This window comes from Pempheris klunzingeri, chromosome 23 (assembly GCF_042242105.1).
Source record: "Pempheris klunzingeri isolate RE-2024b chromosome 23, fPemKlu1.hap1, whole genome shotgun sequence".
NCBI lineage: Eukaryota > Metazoa > Chordata > Actinopteri > Acropomatiformes > Pempheridae > Pempheris > Pempheris klunzingeri.
In genome coordinates this window covers 5,870,919-5,879,943 of record NC_092034.1, presented here as the reverse complement: position 1 = coordinate 5,879,943, position 9,025 = coordinate 5,870,919, and the positions used below count along the sequence as shown (strand labels likewise).

Sequence of the window (9,025 nt, the reverse complement as noted above, 5' to 3'; positions counted from 1 at the left end):
TGAATATCAGCACTGAAACATGCAGTTTTTTTCATTATACTATCATTCCAGGATGAAGGACAACGTTTTACAACTTGAATATGAAAATAATTAACCATTAATTTTAACTTCTCCATAAAGGTAAAACAATTTAAAGAACAAGTATTCATTCATGAAATGCAATAGAAATACTTTTGTCTAGTAAGTAAAAATGTCTTTAAACTGGGTACACATGGTAAATATATTGCACTACCATCATTTCATTTTTACTGACATAAAATCAGGTAACAATGCATCCATTCTTTTAAACGTTGGATTTTCCTTTTTAAAATAATCAGCACAAAATTATCAATTAACTAATTAATCACCAATAAAAGGCAGAATTAATTATGATAAATTACATTACAAGAGACAAAAGAGAACCTACTGTAAAATAATATGCTTTTTTGTTTAAGTTTATTATTTTTTTTTATTATCGTAAAGTGGTTTCTAGTCATTATCTGTCCAGTAGAAGCTGCACTAACTTAATTTAGGGACATCCACTGAATTAAAAAGGCTATTACATTGCACCAAATACCATCAAATAATTCAAAAGGTGGTTTTTATAAAGATTCCACATCATGTAAAAGTTAAGATTTGAATTTAAATGTACATTTTTTATCATTTGATTTACATTTTCAACATGGAGGATCAATTGTATCAGCATTAATACTTTTTTAAAGGCCTTTCGAGTTGTCTGTAGCTGCTCCCAGCTGTCCGTAAAATGTTTCTTGTTCTTGTTGAAAACTGTTTCCAAAGACGATTTGATATAAAGACCGTGATATGGTATTGAAACAACATCCTCTGCAGAGCTTGTGAAAAGTCACTGCTCCCTGCTCACCTGAGTGTGTCTAAATATGAATATGAATATAGATGAAAAATGCTAAAATGTTTGCCGATGTTGGAAATGATGGATAATGAATCAGTAATTTGCCTCTAAGCTTTCTTTTGTTTGTTTGTTAGATTTGAATGGATTCCCAAAGCCCACCTGCATTCCCTGCAGCTCTGCAGTCTACTGCCGCTGCTGATCACAGAAACACGGGATAATACGAGTACAGGTGGACGACAAACTGACAAAAAGGAGCGAGAGAAAGAGAGAGGGGGAGAGAGGGGGTGAGAAAAAAAGAGAGAGAGAGAGAGAGAAGTGAACAGTGGCTGTGGGTCTTTCCCAAGCATGCAGCAGTCCAATTAAGCAGGATTTCTCCCCCTCCACATCTGACTCACACACACACACACACACACACACACACGCACGCACACACTTACAGCCACAGCAGCTGTGCAGTCAGTTGGTGCTATTGAGGGAGGGGTTAAGTCTTGTCAGCATGATGAAAGCAGGCCAGAGTTGTGTGTGTGTGAATCTGAGCGTGCGTGCTTGTGTATTTCTGTGTCACTATGTATATATGCTCTGCAGATATGAGTGTGTGTCTCAGTGTGTGTGTGTGTGTGTGTGTGTGTGTTGTGTAAAGGGTGAGTTATGCATGCAGTGGGCATCCCGGGGCACGCAGATGTGTGAGTGTGTAGGACTAAGCCCTGGCGAAGCCCGCTGCGAGGGGTCACGACCTTTACAGAATCAGTGCCTCTGCATGTCACGACTAATGGAAGGGCCCCACCAGCTGCACAGAGAGGAGGAGGAGGAGGAGGAAGGAGGAGGAGGAGGAGGGAGAGGAAAAGAGTGAAAGGTAGGAGAAAAGATGAAGAGTGACTAAAGACTGAGGTGGGAAAAAAAAAAAAGATGGACAGGAAGATTTGGGAGTGGGTGGAGAAATGTTGAGGAAGAGGAGAAGAAGAAGTCTGAGCGAGGAGGGCCTGGAGTGGGAGGGAGGAGGAGGAGGAGGAGGAGGAGGAGGAGGAGGAGGAAATATTGGGGAAGAAAATGCTTTTAAAAAGGGAGTTTGGGGGAGAACAAGCTGTAAATACTCAGATTTTAGGAAGAGAAAAGCAGAAAAGGAGCAGAGGAATGCTGGACAAAATGGACAGAAAGAGGGAAAGAGAGAGGAAGAGCAACAGGAGGTGCAAGGTAAGGATGAAGAAATGATAAAGGCAGGCAGTATGGAGGGATATTCAGGTAAGCAAAGAGGGAGGTGTGACGTGGGACGGAGGGATAGAGAAATGGAGGGGGAGAAATGGGTGTGGTTATGGCCTCTGTCTGGTGTCGTCCCATCTCCTCCTTTAGTTTGATTACGAGGATCTCTGTCACATGACCATAATTTCGGAGCAAAGCCATATTTGTTTTAAATCTCTGACAGTATGTGGCCTTTGTTCAGTCCGTGGAAACTAATCTGTTAGGGATAAATATGTCAGATGAACTGAGGGTAGAAAACACTGAATATGTACACTAACATTTTGAATTAGTTGTACTTTACTTTCCATTAATCTTCCTTTTTCCTGCGACTTCACTACAACTCAAAGGGAAATATTCTCTAATCATTTTACTAATTCTAGTTAATTTTATATTTTATATTTTCATAAATTAAATCATCAGCTAATGTGTAAAATATCAATATAATTATAAAAAAATATCTTCATGGGAAAATAGCTACAATTAAGTACCTGTTGATGCATCAGTGATAATGTTGCTGTTCTCTAAAATTAGTACCTTGAATGTTCTCTATTCATTTTGATACCTTCTACAGATAATACTGTGCATTTCAGTGCAGAACTTTTACGAGTAATGGACTATTTCTTTTGTACCTGAAGACGTGGAGAGACACTGTGTAACTCTGTGTAACAACACAGTTTGAGCAGAACAAGAGAGTCTGAGTCTGATGGAGACATAAAAGCGAGAGGGAGATGAGACCGGCTTCATCTGTTATGTTATGTTTTAATCATTTATTCTGCATATGTGGACAGTCCGATCTTGACCTTTGCCCTTTGAGAGTCTGCAGGGAAGTCTTTTACAAAAGAGACTAAATTATAATTTCCTCGCTGGCTCAACCTAAGCCATGTTTTCTGCACGTCCGTATGTGTGTGTGTGCATAATAAAGATTAAAGCGTCTTCCTGCTCATTTGTAGTGAAACAAATTGTGAGGATATAAATTTGAGATAATTGTCATTTTAACAGAAATGAGAACGTGATTGCATTTAAAACTAGTATTCAAATAAGAAATAATAAGAGTGTGTTTAGAGCAATCAGGTGATTGATGTCAAGTGATGTTCCACTCTAATAAGAACAAATTGGCTCCGACCTTGATTGAAGAGAAAATAAGCAGCAATCAAGATGAGGTACAGCAAGTTTTGATTTAAGAGCGAGAGGTAGTGAAATATTTTTCTGTAGCAAAACAATGTGCTAATTTACGCTGTTCAGCACTGTGGAAAATAATTCCCATCCACACAGACAGAAAGACAGACACACAGACAGATGCCTCCATCAGTATCAGTCTGTCAGCTGCTGACTGTCTGCTGACTGTGAGTGTGTGAAAGCATATATTTGTGTGTGTGTGTGTGTGTGTTCAGTGTTCAGCTGCAGACAGTGCCACTGTGTGCCCACCATGACCAGACACCCTGCTTCCTCTCCTGTCATGACCCGGAGACGGCGATCGGGCCGTCTGTGCCACTTTGTGCCGGGTTCAGCAGACGGCTTCCCCTCCTGACATCATCACTGTGAGACGGTGATGTAGCTGCCATTACAGGAGACGGGGCAAAAGCCGGCGACGATGGACACTGACAGTGTGTCTGGCATTTTGTGGAGCGTACAGTGGCTGACGTGGTGTTTTTCTTACAGACTCACAGAGTTTAGCCTGGCACGGGAAGAGAAAAAAACCCTCAGATGTGGGACAAAACAGGAAATAAATAATAATATATGTAGATAATTAGGAAAAAATGTAGAACCTGTACATTAGTTCTTAGCTCCCATGTTATTCAGTTAATAAAACATTACTTTGGGAGCAAAACAACACTGTGTGGATTCTGTCTTTTGCCATAAGCGAGGAAACAAGACACAGGCTCGTGCATTTATGTCATTCAGAAATATTTATATTTTATAAATTAACAAACTTTGAGTTTTTTATTTTTTGGTGGTATTTGTTTTCTTTTTCTTTCCTCACAGTTAGAGGAGGCGCTCAGTGCAGAAGGAGGAAACTGTGCAGCAGAGCAACAGGTGGCAGATCACAGAGTTAGAGTGACACCTACAGAGCTCAGAGTGGAAACACACACACACACACACACACACACACACACACACACACACACACACACAGAGACTGTGGCTGTAGATATTGGCTTTATAGTCAAAGTGTAAATATCACAACAACGATAGAGCTTCATTTGATTTACAGAAAATCACTAAAAACTCAGGACATATTTAATAATTTAAACAGACTAAGTATCTCAATTAGAGTTCAGTGGCACCTTTCTAAACATATTTCAGACAGACGGTAAAGAGGTTTGATGTCCGCCACAGTAAAACAAAGGGAGACCACAGCGGTATACATTTATATTCATAAAAAACGTGACCCTTTACAGGATAAACGAGTTAGAAAACAGACACAGGTTACGTTAAATGTACAATTAACCTACATAAACTCCTGAAGAAATCCACCTGAACCTGTAAAGTCTGCAGAGATCACAGCAGCCAGCACACATTAATGAATATATTCCCTCAGTTCAGTTGATTAGAGTGTGAATCTGTGTGTGTGTGTGTGTGTGTGTGTGTGTGTGCAATGTCCGCTGAAACTAATCACAGGAGAATATTGTCATTTTCTCACTCTAATAGACTCGGTCATAAACTAGCGCGGATACAAATCCCCCGCTGGGAATTGACTCACAGGTTGCTATTCTCATCCAACTGGACCCATTCATTTACACCTGCAGCCTCGTGTATGTATGTGTCTCCCACATCAGAGTAATGGAGAATCATAATATACAGTAACATGACGGCACTTTAAATCTGTGACCACACGGTGATGCAACATCAAGTGGAAAACGTGGCCCACATATTAAATATCCCATTAAGAGCTTATAAAAATCCCCGCTGGCTCCTAGCAGATGGTTAAAGGATAGTTTGGGGTCGTGGAAAATGATCTCCTTCTGTTTTGAGGCAAACACAAAAGAAGTGTCGGTGCTTGTTTGGACAAAATGTAAATGGCTTGGGCTCAGCTTTTAGGATGGAGAGTGTGAGAGAGAGAGAGAGTGGCTGGGGCCGGCGGTGGTGGTGGTGGCGTGGATGGTGGCGGTTGCGGCCCTGTTTGTTTGTGTTCCCAGCGTACAGTGGAGTCACCAGGAGGCCAGCAGTGTCTGCGAGGCTCTCCTGTCACAATGCATCCCGTCTCCCACCTCCCAACACACTCCACCCTTCCCCTCTCTCTCTCTCTCTCTCTCTCTCTCTCCGAATTCAGCATCCTCCTCTCCTATGAATCTTTTCTGCTAAAAAACACCCTCCACTTATCCCTGTCCTTCATCCCCTGCCTCTCCTGCTGTCATGCCCACCGCCTTGTCTTATGCAGAGGTCACGACCCTGCTGACCTCCTGTTGACCCCCAGCTTGACCTTTGCAGGTTAGCTCCTCCGTCGGCTGCAGCTGCGGTGCTGCTAAAAGCTGCCATAATCCAATCACACAGTCATTAGTGCTGAGTAGGCCGGAGCAGGTGAGTGTGTGTTTCTGTCATAATCTCTCTTTTTTGACTCAGATTTTTTTTTTTTTTTGCTCATTTCACACCGATAATCACAACCTCCCCGTCTTTGTCACATGCCCAAAAACACAACATCAGATCAGTGGCGTTTAAACCCAACGATCTGTTACCTCCGTCCAATTCTGCTCCGAGTATTTAACAACCAGATGCTGCTGCGGTGTCACAAGCTAAACTTCACAGCTTCATTAAACCTCCGTTCCTGAACAGAACATGTGCATGTGAGGATGCAGATGAGGGAGAGGTTGCCAGGATTTAGATTTTCAGGATGAAAGGCATGTGTGGCGTCCGAGCCAATCACGGCGGAGAGATGCGAGGAAGTGTCTGCAGGGCTTTTGCTTTTTTTTCCCAGCAGTGTGTGGGTCTCTGCCTCTACGGCGAAAAAACTTGACTCTTAATGATCGTGAAGACCAATTAAAAATAAGATCTTCGTTATTGTTTCATGCTGTCCTGTCTGTTACCATGGCGATGCCTCCCTTTTTAATTAGCTTTTTCTCTCCTCTGTTTCTTCTGTTTAATCCAATTCATGTCTTACTATATTCTGTTTCATATAGGCCTGAATGCCTTTTAATGGCTCATGTTAAGCTCTCTTGTTGTTGAAAGGTTTTATTCTGTTTAATTAAATTAACATGCGTTATCAAACTGTTTCTATTAACCAAATGTAAAAATGTTAGATTATCCTGTTGCCTCTGAATAGAGTCTGACTGATGGTATCCAAAGGAGGAAACCCATGTAGAAAGTTGGAAAACTAACTAAGAAAACTGCTTTAGCGTCTACTAAAAGTCTTCTTTTTCTTTAATATTTCTTCATGATGCTTTTCTAGCTTTTCTTGGCGATATTTTGTATCCATCTGACAGAAACATGTTCTTTTCTTAAATGTTCACCCTCTTCAGTAACCCTATATCCTTCTGGTGGCAACTCATTACAGACTCATGCTGCAAGCAGTTTATTTTAAATTCAAGTGGCGACCCCAACGTTTGCAAAAATACCAAATACGTCAAATCAATGTTTTATATAAATGTGTATAACACGCTGCACAATACATCTAAAATATCTCCTTTAATGGACCGGTGCTGCCATGAAAACATGGAGCGTGAATATTTCAAAGAAGAGCTGCAACAAGCTGATAAAACATGTAGGCCTGGATGTGAATGGCACATTAAAATGAAACTGGATGTTAAAGGGTTGAAAAAAACATCCTTGAACCTGCAGTTCTTTATGGTGAGGGCAGAGCTGCAGCTGTGTGACAATACAGGAAACAGTGTAGAGAGCTGCACATCCGTAAGAGGGGAGCAGGTCTATTGAGTTCAGCTCTGTAAAATGTTTTGACTAAAATATATTAGAAGATCACCTTGATAGATTTAACGTTCAAACTATTTCACCGACTATTTCAGGATGCTTATAACGGAAATATTGTCCGTTTTAAAATCAATAAATAGGTGAAACAGCCCTTTACCAGAAGTCAGGATGGCCGAGCGGTCTAAGGCGCTGCGTTCAGGTCGCAGTCTCCCCTGGAGGCGTGGGTTCGAATCCCACTTCTGACAGACTCTTTTAAAGTATATAAGTGCTATTGATTAACACTCAGACGAGCTGCTGACATGTTGTTCTGCACTAAAACCCTCCGCCAACTTCCGTATTCCCCTTTTTTTTCTTAAAATTATTACGATTGTATCTTTGAATGAGACTTTTATTTTGAAGAAACACGTTTAACCGTTGGTCTACTGAAACTATTCCATCTAAAATCTCTCCAGCTCAAGCGTTCAACATGCTGCAACACGTTTTTTTTTTTCCTTAACAACTTTATTGAGACACTATTTTGACATGTCATGCATGGCCTACAACTTGAGCCTACAGTTACAAACACGCCAGGGCGACTAAAGGTTTTCATAACATGAGATTGAAACATAAATAATTTAAAAGTCATGTTTGGACATGGACAGCTCCGTGTCCGAATATAACTTAAGCAAAGTTTGGCTTAAGTATTGGAGGATTGTGAATAATAAACAAATGAATCAAGGAGCAGAGACTCCTGTCATATTCGGGGGAATCCACTGAATATATGTTTCCAGTAGTAATATAAAGAGAGAATTTACCCCACAGTTGTTTTGTATGATGTCATGCTGCAGCACATGTTGGCTGTTGGTCACATCCTGATTATATATAGATTAGCTTGAATTTTACTGTCATTGCACAGAGTAGAAGTGAAGTTTAGTCTCCAAGCGAAGAAGCAAAAAGCAGTAAAGTGCAGAGTGAAGTGCATGTGGTAAAATATGAATAACATAGTTACAGTATGAACAGTACCAACATGTGCTGCAGGTACAGCAGCCAAAATATATCAGTAGCAATAATAACAGGGCTTTACAAGATTTCTTTTTTTAACTTCACCAACAAAACGTTTAAAAAGTCTTCAGTGTTTTATTATACGGTCTGTAAATTTAATTTCACCACCATGAAGATCTAAGGGGTTTGCATTCAGAAATCTTTATGTTAAATTCCTCATTCAGGTGTAAATTTCTTGCTTTTTGGGAGGTTTTTTATGGCCCTAAAAGTGATCACATCTAACCACGCCGAGTCGACGAAAACACAAGCAAAGTTTGGTAGCACTTAACTTCCATTTATAAGCATATTACAAATGTACACCAAGTATTTGTCAGTAACTCCTCCTATGAAGACATATTTTATACAATTACATATCTTTTACTATACTATCATTCATTTATATAAAGCAGTGTCTGTGTGCTGGTGGCCACAGGAGGAGTCGTAGTTGTTGACAAATACATTAATAAGCGCTCATATCTGCTCATGATTACATTATAACATGCTATAAACCATTTATTATATGTTTATTTATTGCTTATGAATGCTTACAATGAGGTGTTACCAATAGTTTGTAACTGTAGGAAGTCCCAAAAAAGTTTTGTACTTTTGCTGACACCATGTAGGCTTACGTTTACATGTTATAGAGCAAAATGACTGTATGATGAGATAGTATATATATATTAAAAAACTTGTATCTGTTCGATTAAAATGAAGAACTGTCATAAACACAGTACTTTACGGAGAAAATACTACGTTTCACAACAGGATCTGGAGTTTTAATGTCTACAACATTTTTGAAATTCCTTTTTTTCCTTACATGACATTTTCTTTTAAAATGGCCAGACAGATTAAAAGAAATCAGCACCCGTTCACCAAATGAAACAAAACAGAGTATCATGAAGGCCAAAGGCTCGCTGAAACTCTGCGCCGGCCTTGTTTGGTCTTTGTGTTGATTCAAAAATAAATCCTGCTGGTTTTCTAATCTGTTTTCATTTAACCAGAATTTAAAGACCCGCCCCAGTGTTAATGAGGACCGGGTTTTCTGACAATGTCGCCCACTGC

At 40.1% G+C, this 9,025-nt stretch overlaps 1 non-coding gene across 1 annotated transcript; it reads left to right on the top strand.

Moving 5' to 3' along the window:
- Positions 1-7,105: 7,105 nt before the first annotated feature.
- On the top strand, positions 7,106-7,188 carry trnal-cag (transfer RNA leucine (anticodon CAG)). Its single transcript has one exon. It is a non-coding gene; the product is annotated as a tRNA-Leu (tRNA).
- Positions 7,189-9,025: the final 1,837 nt, after the last annotated feature.